A 17,181-nucleotide genomic window follows, 5' to 3' on the forward strand; every position below is an offset into this window, starting at 1 on the left:
GATCCTTCTATATGCTGTCTACAGGAAACACATCTTAGACCCAAAGATAAACATAGGTTGAAAGTGAAAGGTTGGGAAAAGATATTTCATGCAAATAACAACCAGAAAAGAGCAGGAGTGGTTATACTAATATCCAACAAGTTAGACTTCAAATGTAAAACAGTTAAAAGAGACAAAGAAGGACACTATATACTAATAAAAGGAACAATTAAACAAGAAGACATAACAATCATAAATATTTATGCACCAAACCAGAATGCCGCAAAATACATGAGGAATACAACGCAAACACTGAAAAGGGAAATAGACACATATACCATAATAGTTGGAGACTTCAATTCCCCACTCTCATCAATGGACAGAACATCTAGACAGAGGATCAATAAAGAAATAGAGAATCTGAATATTACTATAAATGAGCTAGACTTAACAGACATTTATAGGACATTACATCCCACAACAGCAGGATACACCTTTTTCTCAAGTGCTCATGGATCATTCTCAAAGATAGACAATATGCTGGGTCACAAAGCAAGTCTTAACAGATTTAAAAAGACTGAAATCATGCACAACACTTTCTCGGATCATAAAGGAATGAAGTTGGAAATCAATAATAGGTGGAGTGCCAGAAAATTCACAAATACGTAGAGGCTCAACAACACACTCTTAAACAATGAGTGGGTCAAAGAAAAAATTGCTAGAGAAATTAGCAAATACCTCAAGGTGAATGAAAATGAAAACACAACATATCAAAACCTATGGGATGCAGCAAAGACAGTGCTATGAGGGAAATTTATTGCCCTAAATGCCCTGCAAAGGGATAACTATACTCTGCATAAGAATAGCTTCTGGAACAATGTCTCAGTCTTATTTGAAATCTCCAAGCCACTGAGACTTTATTTGTTTTCATTTCTCCTCCCTCTTTTGGTCAAGGAAGATTTCACACTCTCATGAAGCTGAGGTCAAGCTGATCTCCTGGACTTTTGCTCAGATTGCTAGGGAGATTTACACCATTGGGAGATTTACACCTGATTTAAGAATGAAGGCAGCGAGTTAACCTGTGGTTCTGGCTTTGAGAGAGAGGCCACAAATGAGGATCTCTGGGGTGAACCTTTAGCATAACGATAAGTAGGTTTTTCTCTCCTTTGCAAAAATAAGTTTCATAGGGCCAAGCTCCAAGATCAAGGGAAAGTCCAATCAAATTGGCAGTCCCCAGGGTTGTGAGAATATTGGGTCCTCCTCAGGTGGGTGAACTTTAATATTTCCATGTTTTTCCTCTGTCACTCAAAGGGAATTTGCAAATATATATTTAAAATTTTTTATTGTAAAATATAGCATACACAAAAAGCAATAAATTTCAAAGTACATTGAAACAAGTAGGTATAGAAGTTATTTCATAGTTTGGTATGGATCATAGTTCCAAATTTTAGGTTTTACCTACTAGTTGCTCCAAGATACTGGAGAGTAAAAGAAATACCAGTATAATGATTCCACAGTTATACTCATTTATTTAATCCTGTTTTCTCTGTTATAACTCTTCCTTCTCATTTCATCCTCCTCTCTAATTTAGGGGTATTTAGGAAATGCCCATTCTAATGTTTTCATGTTGTGAAGGGCTGTTGACAACATGGGATAGTTGAATGGAATTGTTGACCTTCTCAGAAAGACTGGCCACTCTGGAATCAAATAAGTATCTGGCCTAGGAACTCCTTTGGAGTTTGTAAGACTCTGGAAGGTAATCATAGTATATGAAGAATTTATAGAATCTCAGATAGAGCCTCAGATGTTCTTTAGCATTGACAGAAATAGTTTTGGCTGTGATGTGACAAAATATCTAGCTGAGGCTTGCATAAGATTAGCTTCCAGAATAATCTCTCAATTCTTTTGAACACCCTTAGCCACTGATACAGTATTTTGTTGTAATTATTTCCCCCCTTTTCATCAAGAAGATATTGTTGATCCAATAGTTCCAGGGCCAGGCTTATCCTGGGACTCATAGTCCTTGTTGTCAGGCAGAATTTCACCCCTGGATGTTTTGTCCCATGTGGAGGAAGGGTACAATTTTTACTTGCAGAGCTCAGCCTAGAGAGAGAGTGACCACAGTTTAGCCACAAAAGAGGCCATCTGGAAGAAACTCTTCAGCAAGACTATAGTTAGGCTTAAGATCTCTGCTATGTAAATGTTTCAGAAGAACAAGGCTCAAGACCAAGCACATCACCTTTTGACTTAGTGGTCCCTATTATTTGAGACAGAATCAGGTGTTTCCCTGATAATAAAACTTTAATAGTTCCATATCTTTTTTTCTCCCATCCCTCAAGGGACTTTCCCAATGCTTTTAAATTATCTGTTCAATATAGTCTTGGATACATACAGATATTATGTTAAGCTATACAGAATTACCAACTCTTATTCCCATTCTGGCCTCCATGTCTTTGGGTTTTTTAAATGATCTATCCAGATAGATTGAGTTAGATTATGTGCTACAGAAAATTTAGATTTTGCACAAGAGAAACATCTCTACATTTAATCTCATACAGTCAGTGAAGTTCTAAAATATGACAGTGTCCTACTTAACCCTGCATTCTGACTTACCTCAGTCCCTATCAAATTGACTTTGTTCTTATCTCTAGTTGAATGCTGATCTCTATTCTTTATTCTTTAATAACTGTTGTGTGTGGCAATGCTGACTTTCAAAGATGCAGAACTCCTACTCTGAGTCCCAGGTGTCACACACTCCTAGTAGAAAATAAAAGGAAAGTTATTCAAAACTTATAAATAGGAGGTAACTTCATAAAATTTACACCCAAACCACAAGCAATCCAAAGCTCCACGCAATACCAGGTCATGCATACAGAGCACAATATCTAAAAATGTAAAAATAACAATTTTAGCTCTGGACTAGATGTAACTGATATAAAAGCCCACAATCTAGGTCCAAATTTCTCATAAATATTTCCTAATAGAGACCATACAATATTCATCCTTTTGTTTCTGGCTTATTTTGTTTCACATAGCTCCCCAGTTCATTCACATGGTTGCATACTTCACAACTTTGTTCCTTTGTGAAAGTTGATCATATGTATACACCACAGTTCCCCATTCTACTTCTCAGTCAACGTAACTTCCATCTATTGGACATCATGTGTTATGTACATTGCCAACAATCCATGTCTGACATTATCCTCACTTAGTTGTACAATCATCAGCACTCTCAAGTTTTGAACAATTTTGAATGATACAAAGAGAAAAACACACATTCACCTAATATAAAATAAAAAACCTCCCCTATATTTTGTCCTTCACCCCTAATTATTTACCCCTGGTGTTGCTGTTGTACTGTTGATATCTTCCTGTGAAATATAGAACATAGCATGCAATAATAGTTTTCCAACTACATCTATCTATATATTTTTACTCTTTGTACCATATTCAATCCCTTCAAGCAGTTCGTTCAAGAATTATTTATATTTGTAGTGTTAATTAATTATCTTCATGGCATTATAAAACCCCTTTCAATCATATTCACATTCAATATGGCAACTATGCTAGCAGACCCCCTAATAAACTGCTTTCACTTCTATCTATTTCCTTACATTTAAGTTCAACCTCTCTAGCTAACCATTCATCTATCCCTGGTTTCTATGTAGCTCTATAATCCTCTGAGTTTACATTTACCATGGTCATAATAAAAAAATCATACATATCTAGTCTTTGGTGTTTGGCTTATTTCACTCAGCTTTATGTCCTGAAGTTTCATCCATGTTGTCATATGATTCAGGACCTCATTTCATCTTACTTGAATTTTTTCCATCTCTTTGCTATTGTGAATTATGCTTCCATGAACAAAAGTATTCAAATATTTGTCTTTCTCATTGTTTTCATCTCTTCTGGGTGTATACCAAGTAGTGGTATTGCAAAGTCATAGGGCGACTTGATATTTAGCTTTCTAAGGGTCCACCAAACTGTCTTCCATATTGCCTGTATAATTATACATTCCCATCAGCAGTGCATAAGTGTTCCAATTTCTCCACATCTTCTCAAACATTTGTACTTGTTTGTTTCTTTACTACCAGCTCTCCCTATAGGGATGAGGTGGAATCATATTGTAGTTTTGATCTGCATTTCCCTTATAGCTAAAGAAAATGAGAATCTCTCCATGTGCATTATAGCATGTGTATTTTCTTTTTGGGAAACATGTCAGCTCATATCCTTAGCTTATTTTATAATTGGTGTTCTAGTTTGCTAGCTGCCAGAATGCAATATACCAGAAACAGAATGGCTTTTAGAAAGGGGAATTTAATAAGTTGCTAGTCTATACTTTCAAGGCTGAGAAAATGTCCCAATTAAAACAAGTCTATAGAAATGCCCGATCTAAGGCATCCAGGGAAAGATACCTTGGTTCAAGAAGGCTTATGAAGTTCAGGGTTTCTCTCTTAAGTGAGAAGACACATGGTGAACACAGTCAGAGTTTCTCTCTCATCTGGAAAGACACATGGTGAACACAGTCAGGGTTCCTCTCTCATCTGGAAGGGCACTTGATGAGCACAGCACCATCTGTCTCCTTCTTCTCCTGGCTTCCTATTTCATGAAGCTCCCTGGGAGACATTTTCCTTCATCTCCAAAGGTCGCTGGCTGGTGGACTCTGCTCCTCATGTCTATGTCATTCTGCTCTGCTCTCTCTGAATTTGCTTTCATTCTCCAAAATGTTTCCTCTTTTGTAGGACCCCAGAAACTTATAAAGATCCACCCAAATGGGTGGAGACATGTCATCACCTAATCCAGCTTAACACCCGCTCTTGACTAAATCACCTTTCCAGGGAGATGATTACAGTTGAAAACATACAGTTTTGAATAGAGATCATTCTGCCTTCATGAAATGGAATTTAGATTCAAACATGGCTTTTCTAGGGAACATGCATCCTTTCAAACCAGCACAATTGGGTTGTCCGTTTTATTGAATTGTATGATTTCTTTATGTATGCAGGATAACAAACCATTATGGAATTCATGATTTCCAAATATTTTATCCCATGGTGATGGCACCCTCTTGATCTTTTAGGCAAAAACTTTTGAAGTACAAAAGCATTTGATTTTGATGTTCCCATTTACATTTATTTTCTTTTTTTGCACTTTGGGTGTAAAGTTTTGGAAGTTATCTCCTATTACAGGGTCTTGAAGATGTTTCCATTTATTTTCTTTTAGGAGTTTAATGGTACTGGCTCTCATATTTATATCTTTCATCCACTTTGAATTAACTTTTTCTTTTTCTTTCTTTTTTTTTGTATGGGAATCTACTCAAAGGAATTAAGGGCAAAAACTCAAACAGACATTTGCACACCAATGTTTATAGCAGCATTATTTACAATTGCAAAGAGATGGAAACAGCCAAAATGCCCATCAACAGAAGAGTGGCTAAACAAACTTTGGTATATAATATGATGGAATATTATGCAGCTTTAAGACAGGATAAACTTATGAAGCATGTAATAACATGGATGGACCTAGAGAACATTATGCTGAGTGAGTCTAGCCAAAAATTAAAGGACAAATACTGTATGGTCCCACTGATGTGAACCGACATTCGAGAATAAACTTGGAATATGTCATTGGTAACAGAGTCCAGCAGGAGTTAAAAACAGGGTAAGATAATGGGCAATTGGAGTTGAATGGATACAGACTGTGCAACAGGACTAGATACAAAAACTCAAAAATGGACAGCACAATAATATCTAATTGTAAAGTAATCATGTTAAAACACTGAATGAAGCTGCATCTGAGCTATAGTTTTTTTTTGTTTTTTGTTTGTTTTTGGTTTTGTTTCTTTGTTTTTATTGTCTGTCTGGTTGTTTGTTTGTCTTTTTTTTTACTCTTGCTATTACTTTTATTTTTTTTCTCTATATTAACATTCTATATCTTTTTCTGTTGTGTTGCTAGTTCTTCTAAACTGATGCAAATGTACTCAGAAATGATGATCATGCATCTATGTAATGATGTTAAGAATTACTGATTGCATATGTAGAATGGTATGATTTCTAAATGTTGGGTTAATTTCTTTTTTTTCTTTTTTTCCATTAATTAATAAAAAATAAAAATAAAAATAAAAAAATTAAAAAAATAATCCACCCAACAGATGAATAAAAGTTAAGGACATAAATAATTACATAATGGGTGGGATGAGGGGTAAATTTTGGGTAGACTGCAATAGTATTGGTAAATGAGGAGGGGCTAAGGGTATGGAATTTGTGGTTTTTTCTTTTCATTTCTTTTTCTGAAGTGGTACAGATATTCTAAAACTAATCATGTTGATGAATATGCAAGCATGTGGTGATTTAAAAAATGGAGTGTAATCATGCATTATATGATGATACTGTTGAGCCTTCAATTGTATAACCTGGATAGATTGTATGCTGTGTGAATACATCTCAACCAAATTGCATAAGAAGTGATTCCACCAAAAAATATTGAATTGGGATTAAAGAACATGGCTTTTTGGGGGTACATAACAATGTCAAAGCAACAAATCCTACCCTCTGGGCCCCAAGAAAAACAAATATTCTTTCCATATATTAAACACAATCATTCCATTACAATATCACAAAGCCTTAAAGCATTTTCCTAACAATATAAATGGAATACAAAGTCAGAACCAGTAAAAAAAAAAAAAAAACTCATCAAATTCAGTTATAGACAGAGTCTGTCCCAAGGCAAAATTCTCCCCTGGCTCTGGACCTGTAAAACTCAGAACAAGTTATCTGTTGCCATCATTTACAAGAGGTATAGTCATATGGTCAACATTATCATTTACATTGGAAAGAATTGAAGGAAAACAAAGTACACTAACCCAAGCAGTTTCAAAAACCTACAGGGCAAACTACATTAGATTTCAAAGTCTGAGAACCATTTATCCTCAGGGCTTTAGAAAGTATCCATCCCACCCTTTCTAAGAGAGTAGAAATACTTTCCTCTTCAAACACTGAGGTGAAGAGTACAACCTTGGGGGACATTGGAGAGAGCACCATTTTCTTGTTTCCTACTTCAACAAGCATTGGGAGAGCACCAGGGTTCTCTGAAATTTCTGGGGCACACTCTAAACCCCCTCAGAAAAATAGAGGAGCAGCAAGGCTCTCCCCAAGCCACAAGGAATGAGCTCCATCCTCTTTGAGGCCCAGTCACCAAAACTCTTCCTGAACACTGAGGCAGAAGACCTGCCTTTTGCTTTCAGGGCAAACTCACACTCTCCATATGCATGGAGGCCTGCTTTCCTGACCTGAGTTTTCTTGATGTTAGGTCTTAGCTTCCATGGTTCTGCCTTTGAAGTTATTTTTACTTCAATCTGTCCTTTTTCTGTCCCTTTTAGTGCAGACTGGCTAGGGAAAGACAACTCTGATTGATCAACAGCCAACTGTTTTTTATTTTCTAGGCAGAATACTGGGATCATACCTATCAGTTGATAGGACTTTCCAAAAATGCTCCCTGGGTAACACCTATCAGATGATAGGGTTTTCCACAAATGCTCCCTGGATAATTTCATCTCCAATTATTACTTTTTCTGTAGCAGCTTGCAAGTTCCATGTTTGGTTAAATCCTCACATGAGGCACTATTATCTTGGGTCTCCCTTTCTGGAATCACAGACTTCTCCAGACCATCAATTTCTAGTTTCTTTGTACACAAGAGTTCAGATCTTGGCTTATCTCTTTCCTGTCACATTTCACAATAATCCGCAAGAAGAAACCAGGCCACACTTTTCACATTTGTGTAATTCTTCAGCTAAGTATCCTAGTTTTGGCTTTTAAATTTTGCCTTCCATTCACAACCAAGACTCCTTTTAGTGAAATTCTTGGCCACTTTAAAGTGAAGTTACCTTTCTTCCAGTTTGGAATAACACAAATACCATTTCTGTCTAAGGCCTTATCAGAAGTATCTTTAGAGTCCACATTTCTGCCAATAGTCTCTTTAAACAATGTAAGCCTTCTTTATAAAGGTCCTCACAAGTCTTCCAGAATCTTCTCTTACCCATTTAAAAAGCCATTCAAAAATATTTTGCATTTGCAAACCACTGCTGTCTACATCTCTTTTACCAATATCTGTTTTAGTTTGTTAATTGTGCTAGAAATGCAATATACCAGAAATGGTTTAGATTTTATAAAGATAATTTATTAATTAACAAGACTACTGTTTGAGGCCATAAAATGACCAAACTAAGGCATCTACAGAAAGGTCTCTTGACTCAAGAAGGGGCTGATGATGTTCTGTGTTTCTCTGTCAGCTGGGAAGGCATTTGGTGATGTCTGCTAGTTTTCTTTTCTGAGGCACCCAACAGTTTAAAACTGGCAAAGAGGCAATTCATTGTTGTTCTCTGTTCTGGTTTGCTAGCTGCTGGAATGCAACACACCAGAGACGGATTGGCTTTTAATAAAAGGGGATTTATTTTGTTGGTTCTTCAGAGGAAAGGCAGCTAACTTTCCACTGAGGTTCTTTCTTATGTGGAAGGCACAGGAGGGTCTCTGCTGGTCTTCTCTCCAGTCCCCTGGGTTCCAACAACTTTCCCTGGGGTGACTTCTTTCTGCATCTCCAAGGGCCTGGGCTGAGCTCTGAGTGCTGAGATGAGGAATGCCGAGCTGCTTAAACTGTGCTACATTGCATTCTCTCATTTAAGCACAAGCCAATTAAGTCAAACGTCACTCATTGCAGCAGACACGCCTCCTAGCTGACTACAGATGTAATTAGCAACAGATGAGATTCATGTACCATTGGCTTGTGTCCACAGCAACAGAACTATGTATGCTCACCTGGCCAAGTTGACAACTGAATCTAACTAACACATTCTCCAACTTGAAAAAGAAGCAATAAAATTTATATAGTTCTACAAACATGAAGCATATGACTCAATATATTAATATGTTATATGCCAAATTAATATGATTAAGTTCTCCCCAAATGTCATGCCAAATACACTGACAACATTGATAAACTGATTCCAATATTTGTTTGAAAGACATAAGGTCAAGAATGCTGCCATTGAACTCTTTGCTTTAGTCCCAGCTGGACACTTCTTGCTGTTTATGATCAGGGCCTGACAGGTGAGAATAGGGATCTATATCTTGGTAAGAGTGATTAATTTGATCAGGAGGAAAAATGTATGCTGTTATATTACATGAGGGAGGAAGAATATGTTTGGCACCTACACAATTTACTTAGGTATCTGTGCATATTCTCCTGTCAAACTTTACTAATAAATGGAAAATTTAGCAAACACTCCCTGAGCAAGGCATTGTGACAAAGAAATCTGACCTATCAAGGGTAAGACCTGAGACTGACAGAGGTGCGATGTGGTCGTGAGGGAAATCTAGAATGTACAAGGTAGAAGGATACTGATTGGCCCCAAGAACACCTGGAGTCATGGTAGAATTATGTGTAAATATACTTCCTCTTGCAGTTTCCTTCAGGAAGAGAGGTCTGGGGGAACACCTCCCTGAATAAAGATAGATCCAAGTGAGACAAGAGATGAACTGGATGACATGTAAATGGTCCACCAAGATCCTTATGTGAAAAATTTTCTGCTCAGATTCTGAATGTTATCAACACTCTGACAATGTCCATTATTTGTCTGGATACTTGAGGATTGCCTCACCTGCAGAAAACCACATGCTATAAGGTCACATATTCCCAGGGTGATTAATGGAGACCAGTGTATATAGTTATGGTCATTCTACTTCAGCTTAGTTCACATATACTGGGCCATGTCAGTAATAAGGTTGCTTTGCAGATTCAATTTTACTTCTGTCCAGGATTTCTTTCTCTCCTCTCCTTTCCACCACATTTATCCCAAGAGCACTTTCAAATAAATATCCTACATATTAGGTTCTGGGAATCTAACCTGTAAGAACAGTCAAAATTGTCTGGAGAAAAAAGATTTCATAAGCAGGAATTACTCAAATTCTGCTGAGGATGAAATAAGATGAGGGCTGAAAGATCTCATGAGACTGCTATATTGATGAAGATATTACTGTCATCAAGACTGATGTCAATGAATTAATGGGAATAAAGACTCAGATTGAAGATGGTGAGGAGGGTGGGATGAGGAGAGAAACTGATATATGGACTCTGCTCTCAATTTTCACTGAAAAGTACATGAGAAGTCAGCAGCTGTAAATAAAATTTCAAAAGTGTTTTAACTGCTCATCAAGTTTCAGAATGGAAGATTTTAGAACATGTTGAAATTCAAAGAGCCTGGATCAGATTTTAGATGGAGTAGATTCTAAGATAAAATATATTATTTATAAATAATGATATAAAATTCATGATACTTTAGCAAGGGATGGGAATCAAACAAAGTTGGAAGGAAAGATGTCAACTGGGATAAATGATGATGCCTCAGCTTCTATGGAGAGATGCCAGCAGAATAATATTTTCAAATTTAATGGCTCAAAACACCTACCTCAAAAGTACCTGTTTTGATTCTCAAACAGATTTCAAATGAGCTGCTGAATTTGAGTGGAAAGGCAAGAATGTGGCGATTCATAGACACAGCAAGGATGTAAAAGAGTATTTATTAAGCCTGGGGAATGGAATTGACCTGAAAGACCTAATGAGATTGCCTGATATTTTTGAGAAATGCCACACATAGCCTGGTGTCACAGCCTCATATACAGGGGAATAATTACAATGTAACTTAGTAAAAGAATTTCCTCCTGGGAACCTGAAACTTCAATCCAGAAGGGCCTATCTATGCAGTAAAAATTGTTTCTGAGGGCCATTACAGGTTGGAAACCTTCAATATGCCACTTAGGGGGCCTCAACAATTGGCAGTTGTTACAGGGGGTGGTAGACACTTAATGCTAAGATACACCAGAAATAGGCATGCTACTAAAAGGCAAAGGAACTTGAAGACTGAGAGTATCTGAAGTCCAAGACTGAATATAATGATCCCTGTGGATAAGTGCAACTCATGCTTGTACAGCCCGAAGATAAATTCAAGCATCACTAAATATGACCTATTTGAGCCAAGGAAAACTAATCTCTTCATCAGAAAAATGTAGGTAGTATTTTAACCAACTTCTTATTCTGAATGGCAAAATAAATAGTTGATGTAGAGTCCTTTGATGTAAGCTCAATAAAGATATTCAGATAACATGTTTATTTATAAGAGTAACAACGAATTATTATTTAAGTTTGAGACAAATATTTTTTTCTAAGTTCAGGGAGTGATCAATCAGGCCCTCTTTATGAGAAGTATGAAGTTTGAGTCTAACATATTGTATCAAATTAGAAAACATTGTATTCAGTTTGAACAGAATTATGTGGAAATGGGTGAATCCTGATTAAAATATACCAATCATAGACAACAGAACAATCCTTAAAGAGGAAAGAAAAACTCATAATTTTACAAAACTTTGAAATAGTATCAAAGGTCTTCAAGTCAATGATATAGTCTCTGAAAGAATAATTTTAACAAGATTAAAAACTGATAGGATGAATTGAGAAAATGTCATCAGTATCCTGATAAATTCTACAATATTGAAAAATCTGAACAGATTATGAAAATAGCTAAAATGGGATAATCACAATGGAAGTCAATGTTTAAACTAAGTATTCAAAAAATATTCTTAATTATTTTAGATGTGAAGCTTGGAAATAATTTTGATAAAATGGAAAATCTCTGAACTCATTTAATGGGTTCCTGAAGAGCATGAGACAAAAATATGCTTTGTATGATTGTTTATTTATGAAAATTCACTGTCATTGCTATGACTTCAATTATGTCCTAAAAGATTTTTAAAGTGAAAATAGTATTAAGTCCTAACAAATTCAAACAATTGGTATAAAATAATTCTTTTTGTTTGTTCCATCCTTGGCTATACAAGTTCCGGTGTTCACCAGTTCAGTTTGTGACAGTAAACATTTATGGCTTTTGTTTAATCACCAATGAAACTACTTCAGAAAGCTCCCAGACACTGCCCAACTAATTGCTGGCATGTTTTGACTGGGAACTGACTTCTTCAAAGTTCCTCAAATACTTTCAAGTGGTTTCCCTCAACATTAATCCCAAAACATGGGAATTAATAAAGAACAGATGCCTAAGTCAAAATATCTGTCATTCTTTCAATAGAGTTTCTGAGACTTTTCACATGCCACACTGTGATATACAATGCTGAGATAAACAGAATTGATACCTGCCCTTCTGGAGTACATTTGTGTCAAGAGAATCAAGAAAAATGTATTACTAGTAGTTCATACATTGGTGGAAACACAGAGGTTTTGGCAGGCTCTTGATAGGTAACACTGTTGGACCTTAGTATTCAAACTATTAAAACCTAAGTGAGAGAGCTTCTGGGTCAAGATGGCAGCTTAACAATGTATGCATTTTAGTTCATCCTCCAGAACAACTACTAAATAAACAGAAACAGTATAGAACAGCTCTGGGGGCCATGTCAGTGACTGGACACACAGCGTACCCCAGTCTGGACCAGCTGGACTGGCTGTGAGCCCCCACAGAATCATGAGTTCCCAAAGCTGTGGCAGACAGTGCCCCTCCCACACAGGCTGCTTTCCAGAGGGAAAAGGAAAGGAACTTTACCAGTAGCAGGGACTGAGCACAATCAAAAACCAATTGTGGAATTAATTAACACATTCTGACAACTAAATATAGGCCCCCAGCTTAGGTGAACCTGGTCAAAGCAGAGTTTGCTCATTTTTGCCCCAGTGTCAAGGGGGCAGGGCTGATGGAATATGGGGAAAAAAAGAGAAGGAGACAGAGATTTTTGTAGCTGTGTTCCTACAAAGACTTGACGGCCTTTGGAGATACAGGCAGGACTTCTCAGGCTGCAACTGTCCCAGGCATAGGCAGAAGTGAGCTCTTTGGGGGGCTTGTCTGGAGACTGTGCCTTGCCAAGGGGAGGGGTGAAGCCCAATTCAGGTGGAATCCCTCCCTCAAGGAATTCAGACCCCAGGGATTGGTAATTTGAAGCCATTAAAACCAGTCTAGAACCTCTCATCTGTCTCCACCACACCCCCATCAGGGAGAGTCTGCCAAAGTTAAAGGTACCACATCATCTTATGCTGGTGGGACCTGCAGGTAGACAAGTGCCACATACTGGGCAGGATAAGAAAAACAGAGTCTAGAGACTTCACAGGAAGTTTTTCAACTGGTTGGTTCTCACCCTGAGGTAAAACTGATGCAGGTGACCCTTTCCTCCTGATAGGAGGCCAGTTTTGTCTGAGAAAATCTGGCTGGGGTGTATAATACCTAAGTAGACACTCCTAAGGGTGTGGGGGAATAGGCGCCAAACAAGCAGGGCAAGAAACAAGAAAACAAGAACTGAAAAATTCTCCCCTGTTAAACAAAACATAAGCTAGAGGTCCAGATAAAGCTGAACTGAATGTCAAAGAACAGATAGAGCACAAATTCATCCAGCAAGAAAACCCTAGGTAAAAGAAGTGAAAGCAATCTCCAGAATAATCTAAGTAAGGTAATTAAATATCTAGATGCCAGTAAAAATAACAAATCACACCAGGAAAATTGAAATATGGCCAAGTCAAAGGAACAACCCAACAATTGAAATGACACACAGAGCTGAAACAATTAATTCAGAATATATGAACAGATATGGAAAACCTAATCAAAAACCAAACCAATGAATTGAGGGAGGATATAAAGAAGGCAAGGAATGAACAAAAAGAAAAAATTGAAAGTCTGAAAGAAGAAATCACAGAACTGATGGGAATGAAAGGCAAGGTAGAAGAGATGAAAAAAAAACAATGGAAACCTACAATGGTAGATTTCAAGAGGTAGAACATAAGATTAGTGAACTGGAGGGTGGAACATCTTAAATCTGGCAAGAAAAAGAAAATATAGGGAAAAAATGGAAAAATATCAGCAGGCACTCAGGGAATTGAAAGACAATATGAAGTGCATGAATATACATGTTGTGGGTATCGCAGAAGGAGAAGAGAAGGAGAAAAATGTAGGAAATTATCACCAAAAATTTCCCAATTCTTATGAAAGACTTAAAATTACAGATCTAAGAAGTGCAGCATACCCCAAAGAGAATAGATCCAAATAGACACACTCCAAGACATTTACTAATCAGAATGTCAGAAGTCAAAGAGAAAGAGAGGATCTTGAAAGCAGCAAGAGAAAAGCAATCCATCACATACAAGGGAAGCCTAATAAGATTATGTGCAGATCTCTCAGCAGAAACCATGGAGGCAAGAAGACAGTGGGATGATATATTTAAATTATTAAAAGAGAAAACTGCCAACCAAGAATTCTAAATCCAGCAAAATTGTCCTTCAAAAATGAGGGAGAAATTAACACATTTTCAGATACAATATCTCAGATTTTGTGACCAAGAGACCAGCTCTGCAAGAAATACTAAAGGGAGCACTAGAGACAGATACGAAGACAGAAGAGAGAGGTGTAGAGAAGAGTGTAGAAAGGAAGACTGTAAGTAAAGGTAAAAGAAGGAAAATTAGATATGACATATAAAATCCAGAAGGCAAAATTGTAGAAGAAAGTACTACTCATGCAGTAATAACACTGAATGTTAACGGATTAAACTCTCCAATCAAAAGACATCGTCTGTCAGAATGGATATAAAACAGTACCCATCTATATGCTGTTTATACTCAAAGGACATGAGGGAAAGGACACAAATGGACATTTACACATCAATGTTTTTAACAGCATTATTTACAATTACCAAGAGATGGAAGCAGCCAAAATGTTCATCAACAGATGGTTGGCTAAACAAACTGTGGCATTTACATAAGATGGAATATTATGCAGCCATAAGACAGAATAAAGTTATGAAGTATGTAACAACATGAATGGACCTTAAGGACATTATGCTGAGTGTGATTAGCCAGAAACAAAAGGGCAAATACTGCATGGTCTCACTGATATGAACTGATTTTAGTGAATAAACTTGGACTATTTCAATGGTAAAAGAGACCATCAAGAGATAGAAATAGGGTAAGATATTGGGTAATTGGAGCTGAAGGGATACAGATTGTGCAACAGGACTGAATATAAAAACATAGAAATGGACAGCACAATATTACCTAACTGTAATACAATTATGCTAAAACAATGAATGAAGCTGTATATGAGAATGATAGAGTGAAGAGGGCTGGGGCATAACTGAAATCACAAAGAAGGATAGATGATAAAGATTGAGATGGTATAATCTAGGGATGCTTAGAGTGTATAATGATAGTGACTAAATGTACAAATTTAAAAAACGTTTTTGCATGAGGAAGAACAAAAGAATGTCATTATTGCAGTGTGCTGAAAATAGATGGTAATTAATATTTTAAAATTTCTACTTATGTGTGAGACTAAACCATAAATGTTTATTTGGTACAAATTTATATTTTGACTAGTGCATCTCCTAATATAACTTATGTAGATAGTTGGTTGAATACCTTAAGTACATGGAACTTTGTATAGGACATGAGATTTTGTTGGTCTGTCCAGGTGATGCCCTGATGGATCCCAGAGTGATTTGACTAGTCAGTAGAAAAAGTACTTGCAAAGTCCCTTTGAGGGAATGGTGAGAAGGGGGGAAAGTTCAACTTCCCCAAGTTGAATTCTTGATAATCTCACAAGCAGTGTGGGCAGCCAAAGCTATAGGCTAAGCCCCTAGTCTTGGGGTTTGTTCATATGAAACTTAACCCCACAGGGGATAGGTCAGGCCTACTTGAAGTTAGGTCTAAGAGTCACCCCCAAGAGAACCTCTTTTGTTGCTCAGATGTGGCCTCTCTCTCCAGCCAACACAGGAAGCAAACTCACCACCCTCCCCCTGTCTACATGGGACATGACTCCCAGGGGTGTGGAAATTCCTGGCAACATGGGACAGAAACTCAAGAATGAGCTGAGATTCAGCATCAAGGGATTGAGAAAAACCCTAGAATGAGCTGAGACCCAGCATCAAGGGATTGAGAAAACCTTCTCGACCAAAAGGGGGAAGAGTGAAATGAGACAAAGTGTCAATGGCTGAGAGATTCCAAACAGAGTTGAGAGCTTATCCTTGAGGTTATTCTTATGCATTAAGTGGCTATCCCCTTTTTAACGAAGGTGTAATGGAGAAGCTGGAGGGAACTGCCTGAAAATGTAGAGCTGTGTTCCAGCAGCCATGTTTCTTGAGGATGATTGAATAATGATATAGCTTTCACAATGTCACTGTGTGATTGTGAAAACCTTGTGTCTGATGCTCCTTTTATCTACCTTGTCAACACATGAGTAGAACATATGGAATAAAAATAAGTAATAGAGGGACAAATGTTCAACTAAATTTCATTTGAAATGCTAGTGATCAATGAAAGGAAGGGTAAGGAGTATGGTATATAAAATTTTTTTTCCTGTTTTTGTTTTATTTTTCCGTTGTCTTTTTATTTCTTTTTCTGAATTGATGCAAATGTTCTAGGAAATTTTCATGATGATGAATATGTAACTATGTGATGATATTGTGAATTGCGGAGTGTATGTGTTGGAAATGTTTATGTTTCTTTCTTGCAATTTTTTTTAATTAATAAAAAATTTTTTAAAAACCTAGGTGAGTATCTAAAGAAGGCCATGCAGGATATTGTTGTCATAAGGAGAAATAGGTGACTGTGTGAACAAGTCACAAATGCATTAAAGTCTATGGCCACCTCACAGAACAAGTGAGGTTATTCATGTGCTGCTGGGATCAGGTACACAAAAACTGCCTGGGAATAAACTTGGCTCCAATATCACCACATGACCAATAAGGCCACCATTTCAGGTAAAGCAGGGAATCAAAATCTCTCTATAGGTAAACTGGCATGGTAGTACAGCACTTATGGCCTAAATTCAGTAACTATGTGAGCTCATGGGTGGTTTTGAGACTGAAAATGTTTCATGACAATTCCAATCCTCCAGCTACTTTCCTCCTACGTTACTAGCCATCTGTCTCTCTGAAAAATATTCTCTGTGCTGTGGATCCCTGCAGGGGTGAGACTACACAAGACATAGATTCATGACCCTAATTTAAGCAACTACATCATATATTTATAAAGATTCTCACCCAATTCTTCAAGATACACCAGAGACCCAAAACACTATGCCCTCCTGAAGAGGTGTTGCATGCTGGTCTGAACCCTGCTGTGAAGAAAATATACTAGTCAGACCCATGAGAAAAGGTTACAAAATCTTGACT

The 17,181-nt window shown here is 37.2% G+C and overlaps 1 protein-coding gene across 1 annotated transcript in view; it reads right to left on the reverse strand.

The window, feature by feature from the left end:
• The window catches only part of LOC143673293 (uncharacterized), a 233,802-nt gene that overhangs the window by 26,970 nt on the left and 189,651 nt on the right, over positions 1 to 17,181 (reverse strand). The window contains 1 exon segment of the mRNA XM_077147610.1: positions 2,593 to 2,736. The gene's annotated coding sequence lies outside the window, so the exon portion shown is untranslated.

Source organism: Tamandua tetradactyla, unplaced genomic scaffold (assembly GCF_023851605.1).
Source record: "Tamandua tetradactyla isolate mTamTet1 unplaced genomic scaffold, mTamTet1.pri scaffold_83_ctg1, whole genome shotgun sequence".
In the NCBI taxonomy this organism is placed as follows: Eukaryota; Metazoa; Chordata; class Mammalia; order Pilosa; family Myrmecophagidae; genus Tamandua; species Tamandua tetradactyla.